The sequence below is a fragment of the Chlorocebus sabaeus genome, chromosome 14 (assembly GCF_047675955.1).
Source record: "Chlorocebus sabaeus isolate Y175 chromosome 14, mChlSab1.0.hap1, whole genome shotgun sequence".
NCBI lineage: Eukaryota > Metazoa > Chordata > Mammalia > Primates > Cercopithecidae > Chlorocebus > Chlorocebus sabaeus.
This window is the reverse complement of record NC_132917.1, coordinates 31,982,412-31,991,338: the sequence shown is the minus strand read 5'-3', so window position 1 is coordinate 31,991,338 and position 8,927 is coordinate 31,982,412. Positions and strand designations below refer to the sequence as shown.

The 8,927-nt window shown below is 44.5% G+C and overlaps 1 protein-coding gene across 1 annotated transcript in view; it reads left to right on the top strand.

The window, feature by feature from the left end:
* Positions 1–2,887: 2,887 nt before the first annotated feature.
* Positions 2,888–8,927, top strand: part of NLRC4 (NLR family CARD domain containing 4) — a 40,863-nt gene continuing 34,823 nt past the window's right edge. Inside the window, exon 1 of the mRNA XM_007971009.3 lies at positions 2,888–3,037. The gene's annotated coding sequence lies outside the window, so the exon portion shown is untranslated. The remainder of the gene's footprint in view (positions 3,038–8,927) is intronic.

Sequence of the window (8,927 nt, the reverse complement as noted above, 5' to 3'; positions counted from 1 at the left end):
ATCTGAGCTGATATTCACAACAACCCTGGGGCAAGTTGGGGAACCATCACTGCACTGCTAAGAAGCTGAAGTGACTTGTATTAATCACAGGGAGGAATCCAGACTTGAACCCAGGTCTCTTTGGCTCCAGAGCTCTGGGCATTTCCACTTTACTACACTCCCAGGATAATAAGGGTTGGGAGAGACTGGGAGGAAGAGCATAAGGGCAGGGGACATAGCTTTTGGAACGTAGGATGCCGAAGTTACTAGTTGATTACCTATTTGAAATGCCCTGAAAACACCTGAATGCAAATCCACTCACAAAGGAAACTGATGAGGCAGTCCGGAAGATGTACTTGAATGAATATGGATATAATTTTGCTTATTTTACTATGAAATACTACTGTATTAGTCTACTGTGGTTGCTGTAACAAAATATCACAAACTGGGTGGTTTAAAACAACAGAAATTTATTCTCTCACAGTTCTGAGGACCAGAAGTCCAACATCAGTATCATGGGACTGAAATCAAGGTGTCAGCAGGGCCACACTCTTTCTGGGAGCTTTAGGGGAGAATCCATTTATGCCTCTTTCAGCTGCAGGTGGCCACTGGCATCTTTTGGCTCATAGCCATATTACTCAAATCTCTGCATTCATGGTCTTACTGCCTTCTCCTCTTCTATCAGTTTCAAATCTCCCTCTGGCTGTCTCTAACAAGGACATTATTAAGGGCCCAACTGGATCATCCAGAATTCTCTCCCCATCTTCAGAGCCTTAAATGGATCACATCTGAAAAGACACAATATTTACAGGTCCCAGGGATTAGGACCTGGGATATTTGGGTAGCCATTATTCAGCCTACTACAACCGTATTTCTACATTTTCCCTTTTTATTCTATATTACATCATTTATTAGTACAAAAGTAATAGGTGTTTGCTATAGAGAATTAGAATATGCAGGTTGGGCATGGTGGCTCCTGCCTGTAATCCCAGTACTTTAGGAGGCCAACAAAGGCAGATCACTGGAGACCAAGAGTTCAAGACTAGCCTGGTCAACATAGCAAAACCCTGTCTCTACTAAAAATACAAAAAATTAGCCATGGTGGTGGCCCACACCTGAAATTGAGAGGCTGAAGCACAAGAATTGCTTGAGCCTGGGAGGCAGAGGTTGCAGTGAGCCAAGATTGAGCCAATGCACTCCACTCTAGCCTGGGCAACAGAACGAGACTCTGTCTCAAAAAAATAAATAAATAGGCTGGGCACGGTGGCTCACGCCTGTAATCCCAGCACTTTGGGAGGCTGAGGTGAGCGGATCATGAGGTCAGGAGATCGAGACCACGGTGAAACCCCATCTCTACTAAAAAATACAAAAATTAGCCAGGCACAGTGGTGGGTACCTATAGTCCCAGCTACTTGGGAGGCTGAGGCAGGAGAATGGCGTGAACCCGGGAGGCAGAACTTGCAGTGAGCTGAGATCTGGCCACTGCACTCCAGCCTGGGTGACAGAGCAAGACTCTGTCTCAAAAAAAATAAAAATAAATAAATAGATAAAAACAAATAAATAAATAAATAAAATTAGAATATACAGATAAGCCAAAGGAGGAAATATAAAATTGCCTATAATTGTATTCCCCAGCAATAAGCACCGTGACTATTTTGGTGGCTGTCTTTGCAGTTTTTTTCTCTTGAACATATGTTTATATGTAGGCTTCATTACAATTTAAAAATCTAGCTGATAGGGTAGCCCTCAATCTCACTTCAGAGAAGCCCACCTCACAAGTTAGGAAACACTGACACTGATGCCCCCTTAGAAAACCCAGGATGTAGACATTTATTTGTGGGGAAGCTTTGATATCCCTCTATGGCAGATAGGCTACTGTCAGAATGCTCTTTTTGAAATAAGAAGTTACATAACATAAAGACAGAGGAAAGAGTATGCAAGAATGTCATCCTCAAGAGAAGTGCAGAGAGATTTCTTCATTCCTCATCTGAGTATAAGCGGGCCTCCTGGAGTCTGTGAACACAAGTGTTCAATGTGAGTGTGCCCTTGTGAGCCCCTGGCTGTTTATACTCCAGAAGGTGTCCCCGTGCATCATCGGTGGAGTGGACAAAAACTGGTGATCCATTTGCCCTGTGTGACCTTGCCCAGCACCCTGCTGACTGAGAGTACACATCTGCTGGAAGTCCTCTGGGCTTCAAGGTACAGAGATAAGTATGACCTTGACTGCAGTAGCAATATGCTTTAGCCAACTAAGTTGGCTCATTTCATTTACCGCTCTATCTCCCATGGTTGAGCATTAAAATACATGTTGGGACTGGGTGAGGTGGCTCACGCCTGTAATCCCAGCACTTTGCGAGGCCAAGGCGGGCAGATTATCTGAGTTCAGGAATTTGAGACCAGCCTGGACAACATGGTGAAATCCTGTCTCTACTAAAAATACAAAAATTAGCTGGGCGTGGTGGTGCACGCCTGTAATCTTAGCTACTGGGAGGACTGAGACAGGAGGAACGCTTGAACCTGGGAGGCAGAGGTTGGAGTGAGCTGAGATCGTGCCACTGCACTCCAGCCTGGGTGACAGAACAAGACTCTGTCTCAAAAAAAAGGAAAGAAAGAAAGAAAGACAGAAAGAGAAAAAAAAATACATGTTGGATGTTCAAAAGACTTTGTTTCATTTTAAGGCATAGAATAAATAACTGAACAGCAATAGAATTCCTATGTTGTGAACAAACAGGAAACAAATGAGCAATTCCTTTCTTGAGGGAATTTCTAGCTCTTGCATCCTTAACTCTGAAGTCCTACTTCTTCCCCAGCTACACCCATCTTCCCTTTCTGAACTGGTAGAACTTGTGTCCAAACCACTCTTATTGTGCTTTGAAAAAAAAAAAAGGAATTGCTCAGCAGTTTCCCTCTCTGTGCACTCTCCTTTCACAGAACAAGAAGGCATCTGGTCTACAAGAACTCGAGACCTCACTGAAACGGAAAGCAAATACAAAGAAACTTTATTTTAAAAACGTGTCTTGGTCCGCCCAAGAAGAGGGCAATTGGATTGCTCAGCCAGGTACTGTGGGTAGAGAGAAAGGGATTTTTAAGGTCTGGGACCCAAATATTAAAACCTGGGTTTACATTCATTTAAATTTTGTGTCTGGGATGTACAAAAGCCTTAACATTGACGAGTGTGGTTTGCATGACTGGCGGGATTTCCTGCCGAGAAACCTTTAGGGGTGGTTAATTGGGTCTGCTGGGGTTTCATCAGGTTCAAGGGGTACATGTACCCCTTGGACTACTGTGAGATGGAAAGGACTTTGAAAACACTTTTTGGCATTACAGAAAGGAAACTCACCCTTTTGTTTTGTTTTGTTTTGTTTTTGAGACAGAGTCTTGCTCTCTCACCCAGGCTGGAGTGTAGTGGCGTGATCTCAGCTCACTACAACCTCTGCCTCCTGGGTTCAAGCAATTCTCCTGCCTCAGCCTCCCGAGTAGCTGGGATTACAGGCACCCGTCACTGTGCCCTGGCTAATTTTTGTATTTTTAGTAGAGACAGGGTTTCACCATGTTGGCCAGGCTGGTCTCAAACTCCTGACCTCGTGATCTGCCCACTTCGGCCTCCCAAAGTGCTGGGATTACACGTGTGAGCCACCGCGCCCGGCCAAGAAACTCACTCTTGTTGCTAAGACTGTTGTTAGAATCATAGATGATCAAAGCTGAAAGGAACCAGGTAGACTACTTAGTCCATCCAATCTCCCGAGTTACTGATGAGAAACCTGGTATTTGGAGACAGAAGTGAAAGAAATCACCCTTTACGGGACACCTATTTCGTGATAGGGTCTTTACGTACATTATCTCAGTTGATCCTTGCAGCCTGGCTTTGAGAGGTGGAAAATGTGGTAGAGAGGAGTTAAATGTCCTGCCCTACATCACACTGCTAATTGTCTACAAAACTAGGATAGAACCAGTTAGCACACTTCTTAACAGTTCACACACTTCTATAATACTAGTCGTATTAATTTGTTTAAAATACCACAGACTGCGTGGCTTAAACAACAGAAATTTGTATTCTCACAGTTCTGGAGGCTGGAAGTCCAAGATCAAGGTGTCAGCAGGGTTAGCTTCTCCCCACACCTCTCTCCTTGGCCTTTTCTCTCTGTATGCACATTCTGGCATCTCCCTTTGTGTGTCCCAATTTCCTCTTCCGTCACAGCCTCTTTTCAGCTTAACGACCTCTTTAAAGGCCCTGTCTCCAAATACAGTCACATTCTGAAGTTCAGGGCTTCAACATATGGATTTGGGGGAAGCCCAGTTCAGCACATAACACTATTATTAACATGTGAGATTGCTGAAGCCTATTAAAGACCTGAGAACATTCTAGTCTAGAGCCTTTTCACTAGAAAGGAAGACAGATAACACCCACTGACCACCTTTATCACAACTACTTTCATGTTTAATCTTCACAACAGTCCAAGGAGGTGGATATTAAAGCAAGATTTGGAAAGACTAAGTAACATGTCTAGGGATACTTACCTCATAAGCTGCAGAGTGAGGATTTGAATTCAGATCTGCAATGCCAAAGCACACACATTTTCCATTTTCGTGTGCTTCCTGTCTGCTCCTAATTATATGTACTCTTTCCCTTATTTTATCCGTGAGGTGTGGGAATGACCCCATAGACGTGGGTTATATTGGTCCAGAGAAACTTCAGGTCTTTGAGGAGCTCATGTAACCATTCGTAAGAAACTGCCAATTTTAGAATTAGTTCTAAATACTATTTTCCAGCCAGGCACAGTGGCTCATGCCTGTAATCCCAGCACTTTGGGAGGCCGAGGTGGGCAGATTGCCTTAGCTCAGGAATTCACGACTAGCCTGGGCAACATGGTGAAACCCCGTCTCTACTAAAATACAAAAAATTAGCCAGCCATACTGGCATGCGCCTGTAGTCCCAGCTACTCGCGAGGCTGAGGCAGGAGAATCGCTTGAACCTGGGAGGTGGAGGTTGCAGTAAGCCGAGATCGTGCCACTGCAGTCCAGCTTGAGAGACAGAGTGAGACTCCATCTTTCTCTCTCCTCGCTCTCTCCTTCTCTCTCTCTTTCTCTGTGTGTGTGTGTATATATATATGTTATATATATTATATATATTATTTTCCAATGTACAAATGTGGGGAAAGGACTTCTTCCACCCAATTCAGTTATTCACTGGACAGCTTGTGGGGAGGGGTTGCGAGGCCATAGCTACATTCCAGGGGAGTACACAGGTCGAAGTCCTAATCTTTTTTTTTTTTTTTTTCTGAGACGGAGTCTCTCTCTGTCACCCAGGCTGGAGTGCAATGGTGCTATTTTGGCTCACTGAAACCTCTACCTCCTGGGTTCAAGCAACTCTCCTGTCCCAGGCTCCCCAGAAGCTGCGATTACAGGTGTGTATCTCCACGCCTGGCTAATTTCTTGTATTTTTAGCGGAGACGGGGTTTCACCATGTTGGCCAGGCTGGTCTCAAACTCCTGACTTCAGGTGATCTGCCCTCCTTGGCCTCCCAAAGTGCTGAGATTACAAGCATGAACCCCCACGCCCAGTCCACAGCCCTGTTCTGCATGCCAGTGGGTAACTGAGAAAAATTACATGAGCTTCAGTGTATGGGTTGATTTTGTTCTTGAGAGCAATTAAAAACTTTATACTTCTTAGCTCCTTCCTCTATCTTCTTCCTCTTTTTCTACTCTTACTTAAACTTTGACCCAGTCAGGGATGGGCTGATTCTTCCCAAACCCACCCCTTTTTGGGGAAGTAGAAAGGGAAAGAAGAATCTATAGTTGCTGCTATTCACTGAGTCCTTCTTGTGTGCCAGTCACTACGCCTTGTTTGAGGACTCTTAGCGTGTCAGTGGTAAAGCTGTAGTTTGAACACAATCCTGACACCAAAATGTGCCCTGGCTTAGCTTATGCTCCTGAGCTGCCCCCATTTCTTTTCTTTCTTTATTTTTTTTTTCTTTTTCTTTTTTTTTTTTTTTTTTTTTTTTGAGACAGAGTCTCCCTCTATCACCAGACGGAGTGCAGTGGCGCAATCTCGGCTCACTGCAACCTCCACCTCCAGGGTTCAAGTGATTCTCTTGCCTCAGTCTCCCGAATAGCTGGGAGTACAGGCACCCGCCACCACGCCTGGCTAATTTTTGTATTTTTAGTAGAGACGGGGTTTCACCATGTTGGCCAGGATGGTCTCAATCTCTTGACCTCATGATCCACCTGCCTTGGCCTCCCAAAGTGCTGGGATTACAGGCGTGAGCCACCACACCTGGCTGCTCCAATTTCAATGACAATTTTTTTATATTGTTAATGAATTAGTTTTAACATAAAAGGGAAATTTTATTTTCTGAAAACAGATATGCTTTTGAAGCAGCATCATTGTCTGGGGTAAATACCCGATGTTCGTTGTCTCACACCAAGTGAATCAAGGATATAGACACACAAAAAGAGAGTTTGAGAGTGGAGTTCGAGAGTGGAGGTTTAGGCCGGGCACGGTGGCTCACACCTGTAATCCCAGCACTTTGGGAGGCCGATGGGGGCGGATCACGAGGTCAGGAGATAGAGACCATTCTGGCCAACATGGTGAAACCCAGTCTCTACTAAAAATACAAAAATTAGCTGGGTAAGGAGGCATGCACTTGTAATCCCAGCTATTTGGGAGGCTTAGACAAGAGAATTGCTTGAACCCAGGTGGCAGAGGTTGCAGTGAGCTGAGGTCGCACCACTGCACTCCAGCCTGCCTATAGAAGAGTGCAAAGCAACACCACCAGCAGCAGCAGTAGCTGTGATAGCTATAAGCTCTATGATCACAGCTATTAAAGTAAATATGAATCTCTTTGATCTATTAAGTATTCCTTTTAGTACTTCAGTGATAATATGTATGAAGGGAGAGGCCTCCCAAGTTCTATTGAGGGAAACAGGTATCCAGACTCCTTCTCGGATCCTTACCAGTAAAATGTTATCTTTATTAAAGGTAATGAAAAAAAAAAGAAAGAAAGTGGAGGTTTAATAGGGGAAAGAAAGAGAAAAGAGAATAGCTCTCTCTCCTGCAGAGAGAGAGGGGAACCTGAGTGAGAGGTTTTGTTGTGAAATGCACGTTTTTTTTGTTTTGTTTTGTTTTGTTTTGTTTTTGTTTTGTTTTTTTTGAGACAGAGTCTTGCTCTGTTGCCCAGGCTGGAGTGCGGTTGCACCATCTTTGCTCAGTGAGCTCTGCCTCCCGGGTTCAAGCAATTCTCCTGCCTCAGCCTCCTAAGTAGCTGGCATTACAGGTGCCCACCACTGCACCTGGCTAATTTTTGTAGTTTTTAGTAAAGACGGGGTTTCACCGTGTTAGCCAGGATGATCTCAATCTCTTGACCTCGTAATCCGCCCGCCTACGCCTCCCAAAGTGCTGGGATTACAGGCGTGAACCATTGCACCCAGCCAATAAATTGTAGTATTTTATACAGTAGAGTACTACTAAGCAATGAAATGTTATAAACTACTTATACTACAAGCAACAGCATGAATGACTTACACAGACGTTGTGTGGAATTAAAGGAGTAGCACATGCTGTATGATTCCGTTTATGTGAAGTTCTTCAACAGGCTAAACTAATTTATGGTTTAAAAAAATCAGAATGGAGATTGCCTGTGAGGGTACGGTGGAGACGGAATTTGACTGGGAAGGGGCATGGGATACTTTCCAAGGAGAGGGCAGTGTTTTCTGTCTTGATAGGTGTTTGAAGAAGAAGCATTTTTCAGCTCATCAAAGGGTACAGTTAAAATCTGTGCTTTCACTGTAGGTGAATTTTTCCTAAGAAAGAATAATAAAGAATAAAGAATAAGAATAATAAAGAATAATAAACCAGCATTGAATTCTACTTAATTATATGGACGTAGAAATGTGCTAACATCTGCAACTTACATAAATTGATAAATGAATAGAGGGATGGATTTTCTCTATGTGTGAAAATGTTCATAATAAAATGTTAGGGTAATGACCAGACGTGGTGGTTCACGCTTGTGATCCCAGCATTTTGGGAGACTGAGGCAGGCAGATCACTTTAGCCCAGGAGTTTGAGACCAGCCTGGGCAACACGGCAAGCCTCTGTCTCAAAAAAAAAAAAAAAAAGAAAGAAAGAAAAAAAATGAGCCAGGCATAGTAGCACACACCTGTGGTCCCAGTTACTCAGGAGGCTGAAGTGGGAGCCCAGAAGGTTAAGGATGCCGTGAGCCATGATCAGGCCACTGCACTCCAGCCCGCGTGACAGAGTGAGACCCTGTCTCAAAAAAAGAGTTTTAATGTTAGGATAACATGAGTTCCCATGCCAATTCCATTCACATGAGTTCCCAAGCCAACTCCATTCACATACCCCAATCCCACTCACATAGCTCCCCTTTTGTTTCTCCCCACCCAGTGATTCTAGTTCTCTTCCCCACTTCCTGTCTGCCCTCTCATACTGCCTTTAATTCAGACTTTGCATCTTCATCCTGACGCAGGGGGTCGTGTATGTGTGTATGAGGAGCCGGGGTAGATCATCTAGCTTGGTTTGGGAATGCACACAGAGCAGTCTCAGAGGCTTCTGGGCCCCTGCTTCTCAGAGTGTGTGGAGGGGAAAGGGAGAAAGGAAGTTGCTTTTCAAACCATCTAGGAGGATGAAATGACAGGACCATACCAGGAAGATGAAATCCGTTTCTTAAAACATCACTTTAAACATGCTCCTCATAGCATAATCTCTCCCAGTTGCTCATAGGATAAAGAACAAATGCCTCATCTTGGCATACAAGGCTTTCCATAGCTTTTCCCCTTTGTACCCTGGAAGCATAACTCCTTTTTTCTGTCTCCTCAGGGAAGTGCAGGGAAGAGAAGGGCGGGTCCCAGAAGGGCGGGTCCCTGGCAAGGGCTCCACCCCCAGGCCTGTGCCCACGAACCTAGGTGAGGACAGGCACTCCTGCCTTGGAG